We start from the raw sequence: 17175 nt of genomic DNA, 5'->3' as shown, positions 1-17175 counted from the left end.
AGTAACTGAAAAAGAAAGGTTATTACACATATAATTAGCACTAGAAGCGTGGCAACTGAAGGTTGACACGTGTAGTGTGAAAACTGAAAGTTTGTCAGAAGTAATAAATTTCGCTACACTCTGACTTAATTTAGCAAAAGAATTACTAAAACCGGAAAATCGAAAGTTAATTTAGTGACTGAAGTTAATAGTGAGCTTTCTTTCTGAAGCACATCGAAATTCAGTAAAATACGGTTAGTCTTGGACTACCTCAACAATCATTTCAAAAGCTACTTGAATCTACGCAATTTAGGAAGAAGAGATTTAACTTTGAACTTGAATTAAATGATTCTGAACAATTAACAATAGTAAAATTTAGTACGTACCAAGCTGAGCTGCAGTCACAGGTAAGCTAAAATACGGTAACAAAGCTCGCACTCTTAATTCGTGCTTGTGTAATCTGAATATTGTAGCCAGCTATTAATGCCATAATTGAACTTTGAAATTAAAGCAGTGAAAACGAGTTAGCTATATTACTTTAATGCTGGCGTTTGAATTTCAACGACACTCGGGTTCATTTCGGAAAAGGAAGGGACTCTGCTTGGTGATGCAATTGGGACAATGAGCAACAAACGTTCATGCTAAGTTGCTGTAATTATAGTTACGAAAATGGAACAAGATTAAAAGCTGAGGTCTGCCATACAGTTCTGAAACTTTACGTGCTTTTAGTCTTCCTTGTTGGTTGATTGAAGGTTTGAAGCCGTCGATCGAGGAGGTGGCGACAGTCACTCATTGTCGGCCGTCGCTGTTGCAGAAGCTGGATGTTGGCGCGCCTTCTTCTCGACACGGTTACCAGGCGAAACGGGCTCTTGATGTGCGCCAGCTAATGCTTCCCGTCCGCGACACCATGTCAGAAACTATCATCGCGAGTCGAGCGCAATGCGCGGCAACTCGCGGGAGCGTCACACAACACCTGCTCCACTCGCTACTCCCGCCACACCCTCACTGCCCGCGCCCCACGCGGCAGAGTTCACACTCCCAAAGATCCTACACACTTTGATTCTTCACACGACCCATCGATGTAATCGTTCGATAGCAGTTTTCCCTAGGCAAGACCCAGCGTAAAAATACAAATAATATTTACGAAACAAACCAATTATAGATCGACATAAGTGCATAAATATATATATATCCAAACAGTAAAGCAATTACAATATATAAAGAGACAGAAATGTCATATCTTGCGGTAGCAAAACAAGGAAAAAAATAATAGCACAATAGATGAAAATAGGAGGATATGCATTTCCGGCGTTACACGTGCCCCACATTGTCTGAGGATGTTCGTGTAACGTAAACAGACTCAGAAAATGTCCCAAAAAAGAAACAACGGAAATGCATATGCTCAAAATATCAACAAAATTTAGCATTCGTCTAATTAAGCATAAATCAATTTTTAGACCATAATAATTGAGTGGGGACACTCCTAATCTTATTTCACTCTGTCATCTTGCACAAAATAAAACAGGTTGACAACATATTGAAATTCATAGAAAACATAGAAAGTGGTTTAGCTATTCAAAATCATTAAAATTCGTAACACTATAAGAAATGGAATACTATTTGCAAAATTGATCAGAGTACATGGTCATAAAAACAGGTAGATCAAAATACGCAAATTAATAATTAATTACATAGAATACACATTTTTACATAACCCTTTCATAATTAATATTCTCGTCATGGGAGTCCATTAAACGCTAAACAAGAAAATAACACACATCAGATCGAAAAAAACATAAATATTGACAGTAGAATTCTTTCAGCTGTCCAGGAAGAAAAACAACTTCGCCTTCCGTACTCGCAAGTACAAAGAATGCCGACAGCGGCCCAAGAGCCAACAGCGGCACAAGAGCCGACAGCGGCTCGCCTCGCCAGTATTGTTGCGCCCGCGTGTGCGGCACGCTTGATCTCACTCGCCCTTATGACGGCGTTTCCAGAACGTCCGTTTCACTGAATTCTTTCGGAAAAACTCACTCCCGAGTAATCTCAAGGAGTCCATAAACACTATCACAGTGGATAACTCAACACTGTCCATCATCACACATGTACAAGCCTGAAACTTAAAACAGCGTCTAAGTACATCGGCAATGACTAGTAAAACACATATTCATGAATTCTTACAGCTAGTTACAAACTCATATTTACATTCCTTAATCTACTGTGACTCAGCTGAAAACTTAAACTAGCAGCTTGGATTTTTCAGTTGATTAGATCATGATTAAATTGATTAAAATTAAATTGATTAATCAAAATTAATTACTTATTAATTACAACTTCTTTAATGACCTTGGTCAGTCAAAAGCATGGCAATCTAGCAAACCGTTAAATCTTACACTCTATTTTACATACTGTATAAATTACCCATTGTGTGGTATTAATCGATCCTAGGTTGGTACAATTTCAAGTCTACAATATTCCGTAAGCATTTGTGTGAGGCATACCAATGACTTTATATGGTCCATTATAAACAAACTTAAATTTAGAGTTTTCATGGTCTATCTCGCTCGATTTCTCATGAGCTTTTACAAGTACTAAGTCTCCGATTGCAAACTTAGCAAAACGCGCTTTAGCATCATGACGACGTATGCGAGCATCGGCTTTTAGCTTCATTACTTCTCGCAAACGATCTTTTTTCACACCAATACTAATGTTAATCCGTGGAGGGAATTTGATTATCTCTTCCAATTCACTTTCTACACTTTTGTCAATGCCGAAATTCCTCATGTTATGGCAGTTCAAACTCACTCCTACGTCAATGTCATCCGGCCAGTTAACAATGTGTATAGGCTGGTATTGCCTATGCACACCGTCTCCTGCCTCGTCAAAACCAACTACCATTGTTTTATCTAGTGACATACATGTCAAAGTTTTGCTTTCGCAGTTAATCACTGCACGGTACTTTAATAGCCAATCTAACCCGATAATTACTTCCGTAGTTAAGTCTGGTACGACGACAACCTCTTGTTCAAATCGTGCCCCACATATCTCGAAGTTGACAAAAATCTGTTTTGTGACCGGTTTACTGGCCTTCCCAGTAGCACCGATAATTTTCACTCCTGTTACTGGCATAACTACGATGCCAGGTCTGTCTTTCAGTAACTCAAATATTTTCCCAGATACAGCACTCAATTCTGCACCGGTGTCAATCAACACGTTTAGTTGTAGGTCGTGCATATTAACAGACACTACTATCTGTCTACACTTGTCCTCGACTGTTTCTTTATTTTCCCACAGTAAATCCTCGTCTATATCCAGGTCATTCCAGAAAAAACCATCCGGCTTTGATCCTAAATCCGGTTTATCTGGCGGCTTTTTCAGTCTCTGTTCACATACAGTTTTAATTTCAACACGTTTGTCCTGAGGCTTAGTCTCTAGCTTCGCCTCCAATACCGAAACCTTTTCCTGTAACTCGTCAACTAGTGAGTGTTGCTTTGCTATCAATTCACTAATTGTCACCTTCGTTGATTCCACTTTGGTCAGATTGATCTCATCTGCCAATCTACCTGGAGGAATGTGCCCAGTAGCATCTGAAATTACTTCCTCTGGATCTGCGCAACCCACACTGCTATCGTCTGACTGTATAATGTCAGCTCTAACCTCATACACGCTGTAATCTATGTGCTTTTCTACCAATCGTGTCCAGCTATCACTAAAATTTTCGTAATCTTTCCCCTTAATACTCTCGCAATGTTTAAACTGGAGGTTTGCGTCGGATGGGTCGGCTACTTCTACCACTATAACTTTCGGTAAAGTCTGCCGGTTAGGGCCAGAACTTTCCGTTACTCCTTCAACATCTAACTCCTGCGGGACGAAACACGACGAATCTTGCTCGTGCTGCCCATTAACATCAACTATTTCTGGTAAAGTCTGCCGGTTAGGGCCAGAACTTTCAATCACTTCACAAATACTATCTTCCGGTGGGACGAGACGCGGCAAATACTGCACGCGCTCCCCATAAACACTTCTCCCATACAGACCCCTATAATCTCTTAGTTCGTCGTATAAGCGACCGAACTGCCTTAACCAGACCTCATCCCTCTCTGCATCCCCTCGCTCAATGACGGACGTTTTATCCGACATCTGATCTTCTCTCAACAATTGCGAATCATTCTTAAACTCAATCTCCAGTTCCGCTGTGGGTATTACAGCTGCCACTTTATGATCGATTTCCGGAACACTACTTAAATTGTTCTCACTGACAGTGAATGTATTTTCTGCTGCCATGTATACAGCTGATTTACTACTTGTGGGCGCACTCCTTTCTCCTAACACTGGCACACTCTCCCGCCGTTGATTATTCCATACGGAATTTTCATAACGACGACACCTGGGTTTTCTCTTGTTATTGGGCCGCCAAAATTTCTCCACGCCCGCTCGGCCCCTCACCGGCGCGGCTAATGGTTTCCCTGTCTCGTCCCAGCGGATACGCTCCCCGGATGCTGCTGAGGCGGTTCATCACACCCTCTGGCGTTATTACTATTCTGTGAGGCCCGTATCACGTTAGTACGATACTGGTTTCCGTCATTCCTGTTATTATTTGCATTGTACCGATTGTTATTACGGTCCGAACCATTATTGTCATTGCTGCGGTATGCATTATTCCCATGGTTATCGTTGTTATGGTTGGGGTGGTACCCGTTGTTGTTACCACGGCCTCTACCACTGTCGCGATTATTGCGCCAATTGTCCTCGTCCTCAACTCTTTCCAGGAAATCATTGATTGTCCTGTAATTGCTTCCTACGTAGCGTTTTGTATCATCTGGAAGCTTCTTGTAGAGTTCCCAGACTATTTCGGATTCCGTGCGGCGATCACGCAAATATTCCAACTTGCGGATCCAGCCCTCACAAAACTCCCTCATCGAACCGCGCGAATTCGCATCGAAAGGCCTCGATACGACAAATTCGCGCCAGACACTTTGCTGTTTTTGCTCTGACCAGTATTCAGCCAGAAACAAATTTTTAAACTCGTCAAAAGTCAGGTTCGTAATGTTGAGGTTTAAGCCCCAACGCTTGGCATCACCAGCCAGCACATCAATAACCGCATTAATTTTTCTCTCATTAGTCCATGATCTGGGTAAAACTCTTTCACAATTTTTAATGAAATCCGTCGCGTGAATACCGCCTTTTTTCAAGGGGTCGAACCGCTCCTCTTTCGTCAACAATTCCGAACTATGTGCACAGATTGGCACATAGCTCTGTTTTTCGTCAAGTTTCTTTTCTAATTCCGACACTCTCGTAATTACTTGGCAAGTGGTTGTCGCAAGCGTTTCCACTTCCCTCTTTTTCTCTTCGCAGGTATTAGCCTGCTTCGTCACTTTAGTGTCTACTTCGGACACTAAAGCCTTTAAAGTTTCCACCTTCTGTTGATCCTCTTTTTTCACTAATTGAATTTGTTCCGTCACCTTATTCTCGATGATCGGAGCAACTGCTTCTCCTACACTTTTCTCGATTCTGCTAATTTCGGAATCAAAACGAGTATTTATGCTCGCAATTTCCACCTGAACGCCTATCATTTCCTGTTTAAGATTACCGATTTCGGTATTAATTACAACAATATCTTCTTTGATTTTATCAACTTTTGTATTAACAACTCCAACATTGTTGTTAACAACATTAATAGCTTTGTTCTGATTGTCTAGCTTTCGTTCAATCTTTTCAGACTGAGCTTCTTGCTTGGCAGACAGAGCTATAATTTCTGCCGATTGACTCTTGATTTCATTAATCAAAACATTCAATAAATCAGTTAAATTCCCGGAGACTACCGGTTTTACTTCCGTAGCTGGTTCCTCTATACATGTTCCCCCGTATTCATCATCAAGGGGTACAGATTTGATTTTCGCTTCCGATTCCGAAACATTTTCTAAAGTTTGGAATTCCATTTCTGCTCTTTGTTGCGTTTCGGCGGTCGCGTCTTTCATGCTAGCCGCCTGCCCCTGAACAATGGGAACCGCCGTGCGCGTTTCCCACTGTTCGACCGATTGTTCCGTATCCAAGTCTACCAAATTTTGGTAATTGTTGCCTTCACTCATTTTAATAATTTTCAATATAAATAACAAATCTCAAATGTAATTAGGATTACTCCCACTACTTATTCTCGCTGACGTAACGGCCTGTACGTAACCAGTACTTTGTTACGAGATTTGCACAATGCCAAATTCGTGTCCAGAACAACCTCAAAACCGAAGATTGTCCTGTCACCAGGTCGCCACGTGTAACCTCCCCCTCACTTACCGACCTTAATGACAGTGAAAAATGAAACCGCGTGTACCTAATGGGAGTTTTGGAAAAGCAATCGTCACCGAAGTTAACCTGTCGGTAAAGAGGGAGGAAAGGGTTACATCTAAATGAAAGGAAATGTGCTAATGAAACTGGTGGAAATTAATTTTGAAAAGGGGTAAAGTTAATAAAGAAAGTAAATGTGCGGCCGTTACGTTAACAATTAACTAGCGGTAATTAGGTATTTGAGATTTGGGGGAAATTACGGTCGCCAGTCCTAAGGACAATTACTATAGTAACTGAAAAAGAAAGGTTATTACACATATAATTAGCACTAGAAGCGTGGCAACTGAAGGTTGACACGTGTAGTGTGAAAACTGAAAGTTTGTCAGAAGTAATAAATTTCGCTACACTCTGACTTAATTTAGCAAAAGAATTACTAAAACCGGAAAATCGAAAGTTAATTTAGTGACTGAAGTTAATAGTGAGCTTTCTTTCTGAAGCACATCGAAATTCAGTAAAATACGGTTAGTCTTGGACTACCTCAACAATCATTTCAAAAGCTACTTGAATCTACGCAATTTAGGAAGAAGAGATTTAACTTTGAACTTGAATTAAATGATTCTGAACAATTAACAATAGTAAAATTTAGTACGTACCAAGCTGAGCTGCAGTCACAGGTAAGCTAAAATACGGTAACAAAGCTCGCACTCTTAATTCGTGCTTGTGTAATCTGAATATTGTAGCCAGCTATTAATGCCATAATTGAACTTTGAAATTAAAGCAGTGAAAACGAGTTAGCTATATTACTTTAATGCTGGCGTTTGAATTTCAACGACACTCGGGTTCATTTCGGAAAAGGAAGGGACTCTGCTTGGTGATGCAATTGGGACAATGAGCAACAAACGTTCATGCTAAGTTGCTGTAATTATAGTTACGAAAATGGAACAAGATTAAAAGCTGAGGTCTGCCATACAGTTCTGAAACTTTACGTGCTTTTAGTCTTCCTTGTTGGTTGATTGAAGGTTTGAAGCCGTCGATCGAGGAGGTGGCGACAATCACTCATTGTCGGCCGTCGCTGTTGCAGAAGCTGGATGTTGGCGCGCCTTCTTCTCGACACGGTTACCAGGCGAAACGGGCTCTTGATGTGCGCCAGCTAATGCTTCCCGTCCGCGACACCATGTCAGAAACTATCATCGCGAGTCGAGCGCAATTACATGCTGCCAAACCCCGAAAGCGCGGCAACTCGCGGGAGCGTCACACAACACCTGCTCCACTCGCTACTCCCGCCACACCCTCACTGCCCGCGCCCCACGCGGCAGAGTTCACACTCCCAAAGATCCTACACACTTTGATTCTTCACACGACCCATCGATGTAATCGTTCGATAGCAGTTTTCCCTAGGCAAGACCCAGCGTAAAAATACAAATAATATTTACGAAACAAACCAATTATAGATCGACATAAGTGCATAAATATATATATATCCAAACAGTAAAGCAATTACAATATATAAAGAGACAGAAATGTCATATCTTGCGGTAGCAAAACAAGGAAAAAAATAATAGCACAATAGATGAAAATAGGAGGATATGCATTTCCGGCGTTACAACTGCTCATCACGTGTCACCTGAACCACGCCCCCCTTTCTCACAATATATAAGTCGCTCTCAGACACCCGACAAGTCAGTCGGCAAGACTCAGCGGAGCAGCGCCTCTGAGCAAGTCCAGCGCAGTCCTGGACAAAACGTAAGGAGCAGAAAAGTTCTTGGACCACGACCTCACATCCCGGAAAGTATATCAACAGCCATGTCACCCGGTCGTGAAAGCCTTCATTCTACATTGACGTAAATATTTTCGGTATTTAGAGAGATGTGTAATGTATACTGTATTCTCTGCTGATTGGTCTCATGCTGGATTTATTCGTTGATTTATTTATGCCACTGCCATAGTAATCAATGTTAAATTATTCGTGAAAATAGTGTTAGATACTGCAGTATGTTAGTTGTGCAGCATTCAGCTGTACCTAAGGGTTTTCTACTGCTGAGTTGCTCTTCTATACAGCATCCCATATGAGGAAACCAATTGCCTCTTCACCTGTGATCACTCGTACTTTAGGTACTTCGGCTACGCACGGCTCTATTTAAAAATAACAGGTTGATGTAGTCATAGGATTGAGCTGCACACGTCTTCTTACATGCGCCACGGCTAATTCGCTGCAAATGATAGCCTGTAGTAGTGATCCTGCAGTCAAATAGTGTATACGTTGGCTAGAACTGCAAGTTAACAAAACCCACAGAAATACAAAATAAAAGTTAAATGAACAATTCAATAACAAGGGTTCTATTCCAATATCTGCAATTGACGTAGACGACAGAGAATTATGTTGCATAGAGTTTATTTAAGAGCATCTTAAATAAGCGCGAAGTGGTTCTACAGTATTTAGTTAAAATACAGACAGAAAATGCCTTATCAAATGTAGTAGGGTTATGTTGAGAGTGTTACAAGAATGGCAGCAAAATTCCCAAACTAAATAGTCATCAAAGATACACAAAAATTAAATAAATTTCGTAACCGCAAGGCAAAAAATTCACCAGATCAAAACAGTTCAGAGTTCAACATGATGATTTACAAATCATCACACGTGACACATAGAGTAGTAACTCATAATTTGTCTACCCTTAGTTCCTTAATACAAATGGAAAAAATTAGAGTCTTGCTCTCGAGAACATCCAGACCTCTCGTAACATAAAGTCCCTTCAGAAGTACAGAAGTGGCCATTCACTGCCCAGAATCGAACACCTCCAGAATCAAATATCACTCCCTACCACAGGCAGATCTGCCTCCTTCCACAACTTGCGTAAAAGTCCAAAATCGTTCATTTGAGCTCTTCACTCGAAAAAGTCCCAGTCAGCTCTTGACTCCCATAGTGTTTTGTTGCTATCTGCTTTTCTATTGGCTAAAGGCCTTCCCAATCAAAAATACATTGTTCTTAAGTTCTACATGCGAGATCTGATTCAACTCAACCACTTCCTAGACTAAACTAATATTTTACAACAATATTTAAATAAAGGAATGTTGTAAACATTCAGCCACACTCACACCTTTTACAATAAATATAAATATAGGTTTGTACATAAATAAACAAGGTGGTATTCTTGCATAAGTGCGCTCGTGATAAATGACAACCGAATCTCATTAAATATTGTTTAAACAATTATTTAGGCCTGCTTGTCAGAAACATCCTTTGACACTCTTTTACAAAATGTGGTGCCAGTTAGCACATGTTGTTTACCACTTATGAAACTAGCATGGCATTATCAGTTGAAACTAATATTTGAGTAACATTACTGGTGAAGTAGTAAATTGTCCATTAATTAAATACACAAATATGACAGAATACGAGGCATTCATGCCGTACTCATTTGCTTTAATTTTGGGCGATAATGATGTTCTGACAAACATATAGATAACGAAAAGATATGAAAACGCAATAAACCATGAAATAAAATAGCTACAGTTGTATAGCTTTCAGAGATGATGGCTATAGTGCAATGCTATCCTCTGAGCTATCGAATGTTGAAATTCCATGAAGTGTTTAAAAGTTGTTAATTCAGAGCTGCATTATGAAAATGTATGTTTGCTGTAAAATATTAATTTCTGCAGTTTTAAAGATACTGAAATCATTTTGTGTCATTTTCTGCACCTTATTTTTCTGAGATCGCAAATGTATTCGTGATTTGTTTTAATACTTGACTGTGAATTATTATAGATTCTCAATGAGCTTTAAGAACCATCTTTCAACTTGACTGACACTCCATCATTTCTCAGAGCATCTCCTGCATGAAGGCCATGCAATCAACAGCTGTCAAAATTCCCTGTACTGGGATTTTCCTCATTTCTAGCCACACTGCTCATCTCTTTTCCTGGCTAGCCAGAACTGGTCACCTATCTGGGCTGGTCACTTTGCGCCCTGAGCCTTGGTCCCACTAGCGTTCAGTCATGCAACAAATCCACTTTACCTATTGCCAATTGTGGGCAGCCGAATAGCTCACCTACATACATGTAATGTTACAAGCATCATTTGCAGGTTTGGTATGCTATGGAGAAAACAGATGGTATATACTCGGACTTCTTCCATCGTTTTGATATTATCAGATATACTAAGATTGTCTATGGGGTTTTTTCAGTAGTAATTCGAGAATGATGTAGACTTATTACGTATTTATTGTTAAATAATTAACTGTGGACATTGTTAACCGCTAAAGTGTCTCATATTTATGTATTTGTTTTGGAATATTAGGTGGTGGTCATCCTTTCTAGTGCTTATAGACAATTCCATGACATCACTAAATTTTAGTAATACTGATTATAGGACAATGTACCCATTTTAATAGATGGTATAGCGTCACACACTAATAACGGAAGGGTAACAGAGATAGAAGATGTAACAGAATGATTTGGAACTTATTAGTCCCTCATTGGCCATGCAAGGTACCAGAAAAGAGTAATGGAGTAATGTGATGAGTGCTCTGAAGAATGTAAATCAGGTGAGTATTTGTTCTAGAACCGCATTGTGCCACTCCTACCTACATCCACCAAGCTAACCTTACTACGGTGATGGACACAGAAGCATTGGCGAGTCACTGTAGGGTGCTAGGTCCACATTCACACATTTAGATCCACTACCTGTCAAATTATATGTATTGGCGAATACTAGCGTCCTTGTGGCACTTAACTGTGGCCTGGAGCCCATTGGCAATGGCATAATCATCATTTGCTCTGTAAGTGACGTGCACTTAAGTGATGTTTGTGAAATAAGTGGAGCCCTGAGCTATATCTTGATGCCTAAAAGAGCAACACGCTAAAGAAAATGCTATCTGACATTAAAATCAAAGTAAAAGATTGGGTCGCCACTACCTCTAGCCACATGACAGACAGGACGTTCGACTGAGTAGGAAAATAATCAGAAAAAACTCATAAAAGAACATTCATTGTAATGTCACTCATAAAAAATGGGATGCAATTAATAACATGATCCAGGGATTGTTCACATGAATCAGATATTAAAATAAAGTAAAGAGTGTGTGAACACTGTGAATAAGAGCAGCTTGCAGCAATATTCTGAAAACAAGATCTATTGTAAAGAATTTGTTTTAAATAAAAAGGGAACACTAATTATTGGACCTGTGCAAATGGAAACGCTATGTATGGGCTAGCAAAGAAACTACAAAGTGAATGACATAGATAAAGAAGACATAACGTGGGAAAAACTGGATAAGACTTGAAACTAAATTATCTATTTCTTAACACATTGATGTAAATATAACCGCTGTTGCCTAGTAACTACGTTCGGTTGCTTGTGAAACGCTACACGATTCACAACAGAATATCTTAATTTAGAATCAGAGTCGTAATTAGAGGAGGACGGGAAAGGTTCAATACTTGCATTCCGACCCACATTTGAAACGGTTCAGTACTTTCCGCTCTATGAGCAGCAGGTTTCGCTGCTCGCTCGCACGAGAAAATACAAACTGAGGCGGCTCTGCCGCCAATTTTATTGCACGACGCGGCCGGCCACGGGTGCAACAGAACCCCATGTGGACGGGTGGAGAGAAATGTGTCAGGCTTCATAATACGTATTTATATGAGACGTGCATTATGCATTTCTTGTACGTGAATGTGAATCTTCACATGTACTTTCCTAATCCTCCTCACACCTTTCCGTAAAGCGTGGCCAAATCTTAGTTGGGAAGTAGTTCTGTAATATAATAGTGCCAACCTCACTCCTGGGTGGGTGATCAGAGAGACATCACAGGCATGTAAGGTCAAAGACGTTCTAGTGTCACAATATTTGGGGTGGAGGGGTTGGTCACGGCCAAGTTGTTCCACTGCGCATCCACTGGGGAAGAGGAAGACCTCCGGGTGCCCGCCATATTCGAGGAGTGTTAGAGAAGACGGGTAAGTGAGCAGGCGTGCCCTCAGTGCGTCTGTCTCAATGTTCACGCGTGGAAGAGAGGTATTTGAATATTTGTACTAATTCTTTTATTTCCAGCTTTGGATTGTGTAAGGAAATTATGTTCTCGTTTAATTTTCGAAATTTGACCCCATGTGTTAATGTATCTGGTCCCCAGTTTGCCTGTTATCCTCCTCACATAGTGGATGTCCTATGTAAAATATTGGGAGACTTTGGTGGTATACATCTGGCCAACGCAATTCCGTCTTGCCCGTAGAAATGTGCGTGCAGATTAGTATACACTCCTGGAAATTGAAATAAGAACACCGTGAATTCATTGTCCCAGGAAGGGGAAACTTTATTGACACATTCCTGGGGTCAGATACATCACATGATCATACTGACAGAACCACAGGCACATAGACACAGGCAACAGAGCATGCACAATGTCGGCACTAGTACAGTGTATATCCACCTTCCGCAGCAATGCAGGCTGCTATTCTCCCATGGAGACGATCGTAGAGATGCTGGATGTAGTCCTGTGGAACGGCTTGCCATGCCATTTCCACCTGGCGCCTCAGTTGGACCAGCGTTCGTGCTGGACGTGCAGACCGCGTGAGACGACGCTTCATCCAGTCCCAAACATGCTCAATGGGGGACAGATCCGGAGATCTTGCTGGCCAGGGTAGTTGACTTAAACCTTCTAGAGCACGTTGGGTGGCACGGGATACATGCGGACGTGCATTGTCCTGTTGGAACAGCAAGTTCCCTTGCCGATCTAGGAATGGTAGAACGATGGGTTCGATGACGGTTTGGATGTACCGTGCACTATTCAGTGTCCCCTCGACGATCACCAGTGGTGTACGGCCAGTGTAGGAGATCGCTCCCCACACCGTGATGCCGGGTGTTGGCCCTGTGTGCCTCGGTCGTATGCAGTCCTGATTGTGGCGCTCACCTGCACGGCGCCAAACACGCATACGACCATCATTGGCACCAAGGCAGAAGCGACTCTCATCGCTGAAGACGACACGTCTCCATTCGTCCCTCCATTTACGCCTGTCGCGACACCACTGGAGGCGGGCTGCACGATGTTGGGGCGTGAGCGGAAGACGGCCTAACGGTGTGCGGGACCGTAGCCCAGCTTCATGGAGAAGGTTGCGAATGGTCCTCGCCGATACGCCAGGAGCAATAGTGTCCCTAATTTGCTGGGAAGTGGCGTTACGGTCCCCTACGGCACTGCGTAGGATCCTACGGTCTTGGCGTGCATCCGTGCGTCGCTGCGGTCCGGTCCCAGGTCGACGGGCACGTGCACCTTCCGCCGACCACTGGCGACAACATCGATGTACTGTGGAGACCTCACGCCCCACGTGTTGAGCAATTCGGCGGTACGTCCACCCGGCCTCCCGCATGCCCACTATACGCCCTCGCTCAAAGTCCGTCAACTGAACATACGGTTCACGTCCACGCTGTCGTGGCAAGCTACCAGTGTTAAAGACTGCGATGGAGCTCCGTATGCCACGGCAAACTGGCTGACACTGACGGCGGCGGTGCACAAATGCTGCGCAGCTAGCGCCATTCGACGGCCAACACCGCGGTTCCTGGTGTGTCTGCTGTGCCGTGCGTATGATCATTGCTTGTACAGCCCTCTCGCAGTGTCCGGAGCAAGTATGGTGGGTCTGACACACCGGTGTCAATGTGTTCTTTTTTCCATTTCCAGGAGTGTATAACATACCCGAGGTATAAGCTGTAAAATTGTAATATCTGTAAACTGGAGCAATTGCTGCAATCGCTGTAAAATCGAGTGATAATGTTTAAAATAAATAGGTAATCAATTGTCATACCTAAAGAATCACAAAGAAGTCAAGTTAAAGGAATTCATTTAAAATAAAATATATAGAATGCAGGGACCCACACATTAGTGTGTGAGCCCTCCAGCCCCTTGCCTAGTATGGTACAGAAAGGGCATGCTAGCTAGGTAGCGCTCTCAAGCTCCCCTCCCCAGTTATCCGTTGCGCAATTTTCATTCAGGGCTTGATGACTTCAACTTTCATCTGACGTCTCTAGGCAAGGAAGTTAGACGGGAAACTTTCATCTGGCGAATCCTGCCAGGATAGATTATTTAATCGCCGAATCCTAGGCACTTCTGTAAAACAGCCAGATAAAATAATTATCCATCTTGTTTTAGGAATTGGTGTAGATTAGCATAATTAATCATTTTATTTTCAGGAACTGTTCTATGTTGCTTTGTTGAAGATTGATCAGCGTTGTTTTGCTCATACTCAGCGTTGTCCGAAACGAGAGTGTAGAAATATCCAGTACTGTTGATTTTTATTTGTCATTTATTTTGTGAAAGTTGTAAGGGAGATATTAGAGAGGTAGAGCAAGTTTTGGTTGCTAATTTTGTGGTTGCTATAGGGTAATGAGCGTAATAACTAGGTCACGGGCAAAGAGTAACGCGAACATGGAGGCAGAAAATTTAGTCGATTTACGTGATGTAGGCGAACAGGAAATGGCCGCCATTGGTGACTTTCCCTCCCCGAGCGCAGGTCGTTGTCCCAACACTGGCAGCGACCCGGTTTGTCCTGGGGAAGGTGGACAATGGCCTCAGAGGGGTTGGTCGAGTTTACCGTTAGGCAAAGCCGCTGCCGGGGAGCGCGAGACAGGGGGACGCGCCTCGCCAGTGTCAGGTGCAACAAATCGTGATGTTCCAAGTGAGGCGCAAGTCAGTGATGTGACAGCTTGGATGAGCGTTCTTCTGAAATAAATAAGACAGAGGTTTGAAGAGATAGATAAGATGTCTAGCCAGAGATTTGAAGAAATAGGACAGAGGTTTGAAGAGATAGATAAGAAATCTGGCCAGAGATTTGAAGAAATAGGACAGAGGTTTGAAGAGATAGGCGAGCGGTTTGACGATTTGAGGGAAGAACGTAAAAGGCAATTTCAGGAACAAAAAATTATAATAGATTTACTACAAGAGAGGGTCGAGGGGAATGAAAGGACAGTTAACAAAAGATCCGAGGCAGTGAACGAAAGCATAGAAGGCGTGATTGCAGAGGGCGTTGTAACGACGACTAGTGTCGAAAAGAAAATAAACGAATTTGGTAAGCGACTAGATGCGCGAGAGCCGAGACGGCGCAGCGAAATGAAGAGGCAAAATCGATGAATGCCGATGATTCAATGGGCGCGCATAGGCGACGCCGCACTGAATCGGAGGAGATAAAAGAATTGGAGGAGCGTCTTTGCGAAATAAGAGAGCCAGCAGCAGGCCACACCGTGGGAGCCCGTTCACGAGAAGTCGATCAAGATGAGGAGGAATGGCGCAGGCACTTTGTGTCAGTACTAAATTATTCGGTATATCCTGACTCGAATAATCCACAACACCTGCGTGTGTGGTTGGGGCAATTTCAAGATACGATGCCGACTTCGTGGTGTGATAAAATGAAGATACGCTCTGTATGCACTCACCTTCGTGACGAAGCAAGTGCCAAGATGCAATCAGCGATAAGAGGCTGTGTGACGTATCAACACATTTGTAAAGCTTTTCTGAATGAGTTCTAGTCGAAGAGCATACAGGATAGGATAAAAGTGAACATATTAATGAAAGAAAATTGCCAGATCCATACCGAGAAGAATCATGTAAGGTACTTCCACGAAATGGTCAAAGATAACCAATACCTGCATGTGCCGTATGGAGACGCGTAGTTGACCAGAATATGCCTGACGAAACTACCGTATAGGCTACGTAGGGAGATAACAATCGCGGGAAGGAGCATGCATGAGGTGGCTTCCTTCCAGCAATTGTTACCAGAATTAGGGGAAGAAAGTGTGCCGAACCAAGCGCAAGGACTGCGGAGAAATGAGCACGAACGCCCTGAGCATAAAGGCTACCAGCAGAGGTACAGGAACGTACATTATGTGTGATGCCCGCAAAATGGTAACGGACGTGGGAGAGGTTTTGGCCCTTCAAATAACCGGGGACGAAACCAACGGAGGCGGAACCATCATGGTAATGGAGCGAGCCATACTGGCTACACGGTCTCTCCTGATGTCGAAATAAGGCCAGCAGATCCACGACAGGATATTAGGGAGAACGATGTGGCAGTAGTGGGGAGCGAAACAATTTGACAGGCAAGCGCGGTTCCTGAGTCTAATGATAAAGGGGATAATAAGTTAGATTTGTACATAGATTATGGTGAGATGAGGGAAGTTCTTTTGGAAGAACCGGAGGAGTTTTCGGGATTTAAATTACCAATTGTCAGCGTGGATGTAAATAACGTAATAATTCCTTGTATCTTAGAGTCAGGGAGTCAAGGCTCTGTAATAAGGGAAGACGTATTTAATTGTTGTAGGGAGATGTCAAGTGGCCGGCGTTGCCACTACAGCGTACGAAGGTGCGAGGTGCTGTCCCTGGGAAAAGCATCGAAGTGAAAAAGCAAAGTCAAGTTGAGTGTGTGTACAAAGAGAAAACTATTAGTGTTGTGTTCTTGGTTGTAGAAAGAATGACGGTTGAGACCATATTAGGGATAGATTTTATCGGCTGGTACCAAGCCACCTTGGATCTGCAATGTGAATCTGCCACCATAAAAATTGGTGACGAAGAAATTAGGATGGAATTCGATGACGCTATAGAAGTAGACATGCAGATAGTCGAGTCTCTTAGACTGTCAGTGGACACAGGACATTTGAGCCATGGCAATGCGAGGAGCAAACTAGGAACACAGAATAACAAAGAAGCATTTGCGATAGATTTGGAGTCTGTAATGAACGAGAAAGTGGATCACATTAAAGATGATGGGATCCGTAACAACGTGAAAGGGATTTTGCAAAGGAACAGCCGTGTGTTTTTGGGACACACAGGCACTATAAGAGGTTTTACCTACAAGTTCGGCGTTAAACCCCATAAACCATTTTTCGTACGACCGTGGGTCGTGCCGCCTGCGTACAGAGAGAAAGTGTCACGTGAG

This window comes from Schistocerca piceifrons, chromosome 8 (genome assembly GCF_021461385.2).
Source record: "Schistocerca piceifrons isolate TAMUIC-IGC-003096 chromosome 8, iqSchPice1.1, whole genome shotgun sequence".
Taxonomy (NCBI): domain Eukaryota; kingdom Metazoa; phylum Arthropoda; class Insecta; order Orthoptera; family Acrididae; genus Schistocerca; species Schistocerca piceifrons.
The sequence above is the reverse complement of the archived record's forward strand: the minus strand, read 5'-3'. Positions refer to the sequence as shown.